The 8,734-nt window shown below is 44.6% G+C and overlaps 1 long non-coding RNA gene across 1 annotated transcript in view; it reads right to left on the bottom strand.

Annotated features, from left to right (window-relative positions):
* Window positions 1-433: 433 nt before the first annotated feature.
* The window catches only part of LOC117801101, a 14,430-nt gene continuing 6,129 nt past the window's right edge, over window positions 434-8,734 (bottom strand). Inside the window, exon 2 of the long non-coding RNA XR_004623502.1 lies at window positions 434-1,113. This is a non-coding gene — a long non-coding RNA (uncharacterized LOC117801101). The remainder of the gene's footprint in view (window positions 1,114-8,734) is intronic.

The following is an 8,734-nucleotide window of genomic DNA, read 5'->3' as shown; positions in this document are numbered from 1 at the left end:
GCTTTTCAAATTGCTAAGCGATACAGAGATGGAAGGAATTATTAGTCAGTCTACTACCAGGATGACAAAAGGAACTTGGCAACTTTCTGGCCCAAATAAAAAGGTTGTAAGTGGGATCAAATGGCCGTGGGCAAGTCATTTAGAAGCACCAGGCCATTGCAATCAGCCTCAGTGGTCAGTCAGATTTTAATTCAAATCTTTGCTTTACCAACTGTACCACACAATGTTTTTCTGAGCTATAATAATAGCTACAAAACTACCCAAAGCGTGAAGGCATGTTTTAAATGAGATGATACATAGGGAAGTACTTATATACTAGGTTCCCATTAGATGCTCAATAAATGTTGATTTGATTCACTGAGTCACACACTGACACAGATATTCTGAAATCATATGCAAATGTCCACAAGAATGTTCAAGACACTGTGAACCACCTTGTTGGACCAGCCCAGGTCCCTTTAATAAACCTGAAGAAGACAGAATTCAAGGTCGGCTGTACGGGTAGGAGACTGGCTAAAAGGCCACCCCTTAGTAAACATTGCATCTGCAACATTGTTATTCCTTCTGGATAAAGCGTTGCTTTTCCAATGCAAATATCTGCGCATAGGGGCCGCACGAATAGATGACTGACTATTAGCTCTTCAGCATCAGTGGGTTGAGCTTGAGTCAGCGGAGCGTCGGAGGGGCAGGGTTAGGTCCTAAGGTCAGTGAGTAAGGGGAAAGCTCAGTGTGGTCGAAATCACCATCCAGTCGCCCATAATCCGTCTGTGTGTGATTTTGTGCACACGTAATGAGACAACGCAGTTTACCTCAGAGTTGGAATAGATGGTTGTTTCCAGGTGAGTACCGGATGAAATATTTGACTTGTGTTTAGGATTCAGGTTATGGGGAAAATATTTATTTTTGTTCTTTTAGTTGAATTTACTCAATTTCAACGTGTTCTGATGTCCCTCACTGTACTTTCCCACGTGGAGCTCGCTGAATACAGTGTCCTTCTAGAATGGGACACCAATGAGGCTTGTTTGAAACGGAAACAAGAGAGAGGCATAGGTCTGCATCCTGGACCGTTGTGTCGAGAGGGCGGTCAGGGTTTATCATCAGTGATGAGATGCTCTGGGAGGCCAGAGGGCAGCAAGAGAACATTGGGGAAAAGGAGGGGGAACAAAAGGCAAGATATTTTTAGAAGTGTGTGCTCAGTGAATATATGGGTGCTCCACCAATAATTGTTAAGTAAATGAATGAATTATGATTGCAGGAAGTTTGTTCTATTTGTGTCTCCATCAGTGAATAGAAGAATTTGTTTTATAGCACCCTTAGAAGCATTAACTGTTCGACAAATTTTTGTGCCGATCGGACAGAAAAACATATTGTTTCATTTTTTGCTTTAATGTACATTTAAAAACACTAGTGCCAATCTCTTCCTTTCACAGAGTAGAAGGACAGGAATGACTAGCTGATTGCTTGATCCTTGGTCTGACTCCAGCCACCTCAATCCATGCTACTTTGATGTCCATGACTTTCTATGACAGTCACTTGCCCTAAGTGGGTTTGTTTGATCTGGGGTGCCCCTTCAAAGGTCTGGTCTGGTGCTGAGCCAGCTTCCATTCCTGATCTGCCCAGGACCGAGAGGTTGCTGACTTCTCCCTTACATCAGACCTCACCTGAGGACAGGTGCTGTCCACACACCTTTGTGCACCTCAGGACCGTCTTGACTCCCCTTTCCTTCTCTGGGCCTGTCCCAGCTCCACCCATCCTACTGCTGCTAGCTCAAGCTCTCTTCCTTTTGGGAATGATTTCTTTCCCTGCTGAATCCATCACACAATTGACTGAACTACTTGTTTAACAAGAGTCAGTGTCAAGTAAAGAGCCCAGACAATAAATTGGCATCTTTTGTCATACCAAGGTTTGCGTATGGTTGGTGAGTAGTAAGAACGATGCTCACTGGAGTCAGTGGGAGTTCACCACAATGGCATCATGTCTGAGATGGAAAAGAATCATGAGCTCAGGGTTCAATTCAATAAGCAGCACGTGTATGGTGTATTAAATCCGATTTCCAGTTTTCCCAGTCAGGGACTCGCCATCTAGCCTATGGCAAACAGTTTAATCTCCATGTCTTGGTTTTCTCATCTGTGAGACCACAATGCTGTGTGGTAACCTTGCAGAGCCGGGTTGCCCGGATTACATAGCTCGAGGTCCAGCCAAGTGGCTAAATGAAAGGACTGATTTAAAGGAAGTTAAAAAGAAGATAAAAGTGACACCAACCCAGAGATCCCATTACTCAACTCAAGTTGTTGTGTTCTGAGGAATTAGAAGCCATGATCTAGGATTTGAGTATAACTCAGGGAACAATTTTGGTCTAACAGCTTCAGATATATTTACAACAGCCTAGCCCCCATTTCAACCCTGTTTTTTACTCTGTAAGCTTCCTTCTCTATGTCTAAAGAAATTCTGCCTAAATTCCTTGAGGGTCTGACCCTTTCTGAGCCTTAGTTTATGTTCTTTTATTCTTGTACTTGACATTACCTCAAATTGTCTTGTAAAATCTTGCTTCTGTTCCCTTCAGAATTTTATTTTCCTCAATACGCCACTTTCCCCCCTTCCTTCAGAAAAATAGCTGCATTGGTTTTGTAACTTTTTTCTTCTATTAATATAGGTAAAAATTTCAAGTTCCGAGAATGATACAGATTGTCTTTTCTGGCACTATTACTCTGTAGAGAATAACCTGGAGCAAAGTTATCTAAGCAAAGTTAACATTTGGCAAATCAGTATTCAACCCGGTCAAAGCTGTTGAGATGCCTTCAAGAGGACTGCCAAAAAGGAAGCTGATAATCTGATTGTGGGGAGACAGAGTTGCCTGGAATGGCTAGTGGGCTGGTCAGCACAATGCTATTGTTCTCTGATATGGTTCACGGATGAAGGCTCCGTGATCCAATGGCCTTTTTTATTTGTTTATTCATTGAGTAGATGTTCACCATCTCAGGTGAAAATGGCTATTATTTGTTTTCAGGAGAAGGTGAACTTCTCAAAACTTTTGAAATAGCAGTTACTCATTTAAGAAATATTTTTTTGAGGGTCTGTGTTGTGCAGAGAGCAGGGGATAAACAACAACAACAACAAAAAACCGAGACCCAGTTCTTGCCCTACAGAAGTTCATTGCCTGGTGGGGGAGATGGACATGCCAATAGTTAATTATGCTCCAGTGTGACAAATGCCCTGACAGAGGTCAGAACTGAGAGAGGCACCGTGCCTCTTCTGGGGGTAAGAGTGTGGGTCAGAAAGGAAGGCTTCCTGGACAAACTGCAGCTTCCAGCAGGGCAGGCCACAGCACGCACGTGGAGGGCCCATGGGATGGGGTATGAGGGAAGGAAGATAATACGTGAACATATTCATTTCCTATTGTTGCTGTCACAGATTAGGTGGCTTAAAACAACACAAACTCTGAAGGTCTGAAGTCTGCAATGGGTCTCCTTGGGCTGAAATCAAGTTGGCAAGGCCCTGTTCCTTCATGAAGGTCTAGGGAAGAATTCATTTCCAATTCCTAGAAGCTCCCTGCATTCCTTGGCTCGTGGCCCCTTCCTCCATTTCCAATGCCAGCAATTACCGCCTCCAACCCCTCACCCCCGCCTTGCACTTTCACTTCTATCATTCCCTTTCTGATTCTGACTTTCCTGCCTCCCTCTCTCACTTGCATCAGGCCCTCCTGGATGATCCAGGATAATTTCTCTATCTCCAAACACTAATTTAATCACAACTGCAAAGTCCCTTTTGCCATGTGGAGGTCATATTTGCAGGTTCTAAGGTGCAAGACATGGGGGCTACTTTTTTGTTTACCACGATGAGCAAAGGGCACTTTGCGGGGAAGGAGAAGGAACTCCAATCTGGAGTTATTTGAATATACTGTGAGTGGTTCAGTGCTTGGTTTGAAAGATAGCCATAGAACAACTCAAGTATAAAGCATTTACCTTCTTATTTGTAATCTGAGTCTCATGTTATGTCCGTGAGACTTCATGAATGGCCCTGTTCAAGTGAAGAAATGAGCCACCATTTGACAGTTCTTCTTAAGAAAGAAAAATACAAATTAGGACAGTGCTTTTTCTTATAATGAAGCTCCATGAAATTCTACCTTAAGAAATAGTGTGGATTCAGAGATAGTTAATAAGTTGTGAATCATCTTGATAGGAAGGACCATTGCTGGACTCCATTTACCTTGCTTAAAAACTGGCCTATCTCCATTTGCTTCTCTTCCTGCCATTCTCTTCAAGTCTGCAGTTCAGAGTAATAACCTGCAGGTGCGCCTCTTTCTCACCTTCCCTGTCACTGAGGCCAAACTGGGGAGCCTCGTGCCACCCCTGAATCAGCATTGGCCTCCCCAGCTGGTGTCCGCTGAGCCTGGTCCAGCTGCTCTGAGGGTTTCCAAGTATAAAGCATTTACCTTCTTATTTGTAATTTGAGTCTCATGTTATGTCCGTGAGACTTCATGAATGGCCCTGTTCAAGTGAAGAAATGAGCCACCATTTGACAGTTCTTCTTAAGAAAGAAAAATACAAATTAGGACAGTGCTTTTTCTTATAATGAAGCTCCATGAAATTCTACCTTAAGAAATAGTGTGGATTCAGAGATAGTTAATAAGTTGTGAATCATCTTGATAGGAAGGACCATTGCTGGACTCTGTTTACCTTGCTTAAAAACTGGCCTATCTCTGTTTGCTTCTCTTCCTGCCATTCTCTTCAAGTCCGCAGTTCAGAGTAATAACCTGCAGGTGTGCTTCTTTCTCACCTTCCCTGTCACTGAGCCCAAACTGGGGAGCCTTGTGCCACCCCTGAATCAGCATTGGCCTCCCCAGCTGGTGTCCGCTGAGCCTGGTCCAGCTGCTCTGAGGGTTTCAGTCATGGCAACTAACAGGGCATTCCAGGTCCCACTGGTCTCTCTGCAGTGGTGGAGGCTGGGGTAGAAGGTATGGTGAAAGCTTGCTCCAGTGGAGGAGGACATGGATAAAGGACATTCCAGATCTGCGACGCTGTCTGTTCTTGGTAGCGAAATAGGAAGGTTGAGCTGCTGCAGAGAGTGGAAGGGTGTAACTTTTCTTGTATCTACGGTTAAACTTAGAGAGAGAGTTGATGCTGAGGCTTTGATAGAAGAATGACAAACTGACCTCAGAGCTTCCTAATACATTTGTCTTAGAAGTGTTTAAACATGTATTGTAAAGTATTTAAATATTTAGCACATTTGCAAACTGATTAAAAAAGAAACTCCAAAACAAAGGAAATTTCAGACTTCATGCATGTTTGAAACGGTCTTTCAAGATGGGTTCAACAGTCCTCCACTAGGCAGATGTATTTCCCCATCGGCCTTGCCCACATTGAGGCCATTGCCCTGGAAGATGGCTGAGCTGGAGGCCAGGGAGTGGTAGCATTCTGTGTAAGTGTGGGGCCAGTGGTTGCCTTGGTAAATTTGCACTTTGCCAGTGTTCTTTCTTGTTAGCACTCCAGATTTGTTCCTAAACTGCCTTGTCTTTGGGTCCTGAGCCCTTTCTCTACCTTCTCTTTAGGGGCCTGGAGTTGCTGTGCTGGGGCAGGAAAGGTATGGGCTCTGACCTCATGGACCTGGGGCTGAAACTGGCCTCTACCACTTGCTTGCTATGCAAGCATGAGCAAGTCACATGGCTGCCATTCGCTGAGCGCCGTCTGTATGCATGATAACTTCAGGCAGTCATCACAACCATGCTGTTTTGTTGTAGGTAGAAAGTAGAAAGTCATTAAATCCTCATGGCTCATGGGCAGCAGAGCTAGGATTTGAAAGCTGGTGTGTCTGGCTCTGAATCCAGGGGTTTCTGATAGTTTTCTTCAGATGAGAGGTTCTTCAGGGGAAGGTGGGTCAGGGCTGCATGGTGCACAGTCAGGTGGTTATGGAACCCTGATCTTTCATTTGGGAAAAATTTTCCTGTAATCTGTTTGATAATTAAGAATTTATTAGAAAAAAAAGTTTGAAGATATAAAGGCATAAAAAATTACATTTTTACTCCATTATGCCTTTTTTATCTTTCTCTTTCTTTCTCTTTCTTTCTTTCTTTCTTTCTTTCTTTCTTTCTTTCTTTCTTTCTTTCTTTCAAGATTTTATTTATTTATTTGTGAGAGAGCAAGAGCGAGTGAGTGCACAAGCAGGGGGAGCAGCAGGCAGAGGGAGAAGCAGGCTCCCCGCTGAGCAAGGAGCCCGATGTGGGACTTCATCCCAGGACTCTGGGATCACAACCTGAGCTGAAGGCAGACGCTTAAGCAACTGAGCCACCCAGGTGCCCCTCCATTATGCCTTTCTAAGTGATGTAGTCTCTTGGAGACTCTTAACTGTAAACTCAGGGTGATAATAGCATAATCCTTACAGAATTGTAGAAAAGATTAAATGAAACAAAACAAGTGAACCATCTGATATAGGATAGGACCTCCCACACCCGCTAGTTCTCTTCTTCCTTATCATACAAAGGCTTTGCATTTAAGGTATGGTGCAACTCTGCCCGGGGCACAACTGAACCATTTATTTGGATAGTTTCACATTACTTACGATAATGGCTAATTAATTCAACAAATATTTGTTTAGAACCTACTGCATGCCTAGAAATTGTGTTGGGTCTGTAGCCAGGGACAGCCTGGTGAGTCGGCAGGGTGGGCAGCCATCTAATATGGCAGCCATGAGAGATGTCTCCCCCTGACCATCCCAACCTGAAGGGAGCTTGCTGTCTGNATGGCTAATTAATTCAACAAATATTTGTTTAGAACCTACTGCTGCCTAGAAATTGTGTTGGGTCTGTAGCCAGGGACAGCCTGGTGAGTCGGCAGGGTGGGCAGCCATCTAATATGGCAGCCATGAGAGATGTCTCCCCCTGACCATCCCAACCTGAAGGGAGCTTGCTGTCTGAAAAGCCTCCATGATATCTTTGGCTCTCTTCAAAATTTCTCACTGAAATTCAAAGCCATCAAGAGAGGCACCTTCTCAGTTTTTGGGAGTTTGTTCCCTAGGAGGGGTGAGTTGGATGGTAGATTTGGATGAAGACCTGAGATGAAGGAGAGGGATCAGTGGGAGGTAGGGGCAACTCCCAGGTCAAGCTGTATTTCCTCCTGACTCAGCCAGGGCCAGAGCCTGTGCCATTGTCAAGGGACTATGATGACACTCATGTGATGTTCTTTGGGTCTTGGGCCTAAAGTGCTGGCCTGGGGGTGCCTCACAGAGTCTGTCCACTGATCGGTGATGCAGGGGTGTTTTGTCTAGGAAAGAGGGCACCTCAGGCCAGTGAACTACTGAGGAGACCAGCTGGTAACCAGACCCAGGCTGAGGGAACGGGATGGAGCAGATTAAGAAACAGTGAGTCAAGGACCCAGAGTGACAGACCCTAACACTCACCAACATTAAACTTGGGGGGCAGGGACAAGCACTAATTTTGACCAACCCAGAGAAAGATGGACTTAGTTGGAAAAGATCTTGAGAGTTTTCCTAAATTTGGTAACTGTAAGGAGTTCCACTAGCTCTGGGACTGGCAAAAATAAGTTGTTGCACAAGTGAAAAAGGCCAGATAAAAAAAATGAAGGGAAGAGATCACTCAGGACAAGACATCTCTTGAATGATGTCCTAGAAAAAGAGAGGGTCCATTCTATACCAGGAGATGGGTCTGGTCAAGAAAAGACACTAAGAAACCTTCACAAGAGACAGTGAAATGATCAATCACAACCACAGATGGTAACTTGTGCCAGGCACTCATCTAAATCCCTTGCACGGATGGGCTCACTCAATCCTACTAACATTTTTTGAAGAAGTTACTATTATCATCCCCATTTTACAGATAATGAAACTGAGGCACAGTCAGGCTAAGGTGCTTGCCTAAGTTCAGTGGTGAAGCCAGAGTTCCAACTGAGAGCCCGACCCTAGAATCCATGCTCTCAAGTATTTGCTTCCTCTGGACAAAGTGCACCAGGTGCTTAAGAAAAGTCCGACGAGAAGCTAAGGCTGGAGCAGTGGTTTTGAACAGGGGCCAGACACCCTGGATTAGTGAGCAAGTTAGTGTGCCTGTTAGTGTACGGGTTCCCCCCCCCCCCAATGAATGGGAAAACGTAGTATTGGTCCCTTGTCCAGAGAAATCAAAGACCCCAAAGAGGTAAGAATCCCAAGGCTGGGCTTCTAGGCTGCCTGCTGAGCCACAGGGCTGAGGCTGATCGGTGTCCTCAGGGTGAACTGCCTGGTACCTCAAGCTGGGTCTCCCCAGAAGCATGTTTCTAGGGGCTTGCTGTCTGTCCTTGTGGGAAATTTGGCTGGGAGGGATCATCCCCTGGAAAGCATTTCATTTGCCAGGCTTGGCTCAGTGTCTATTTACTAGAAGATGAAGCCTGTTAAAACAGAAAAATGGTCCCTGCCCTGGAACATTTTTCTCTAAGTGCCATTATCCATGACTTCTGAGGGGAGAGAGAGGCGAAATCCTCATATTCTGGGCAAACGCTTCTCCAATGTTCCGGTGACATTGATTATAGCTTATCTAACTTCATAACAGATCTGTCTTATCCATAAGATACAATGTAGCCTGAAAATCTGAAGAGATGCTGGGGGTTGGAGAAGGGGGCATCACTCTTATTTTCAGATCAGATTTTGTATTATGGTAAGTCGCTTTTCCCCAGACAACTTAGACTAAGCAGAGGTTCTTTCTGTGAAGATCAATATTGTCACTGGTCCTTAGCAGCAAAGAAATATGTTTTTT

This window comes from Ailuropoda melanoleuca, chromosome 2 (assembly GCF_002007445.2).
Source record: "Ailuropoda melanoleuca isolate Jingjing chromosome 2, ASM200744v2, whole genome shotgun sequence".
Taxonomy (NCBI): domain Eukaryota; kingdom Metazoa; phylum Chordata; class Mammalia; order Carnivora; family Ursidae; genus Ailuropoda; species Ailuropoda melanoleuca.
Note: the sequence above shows the minus strand (reverse complement) of the source record. Positions and strands in the feature narration are given on the sequence as shown.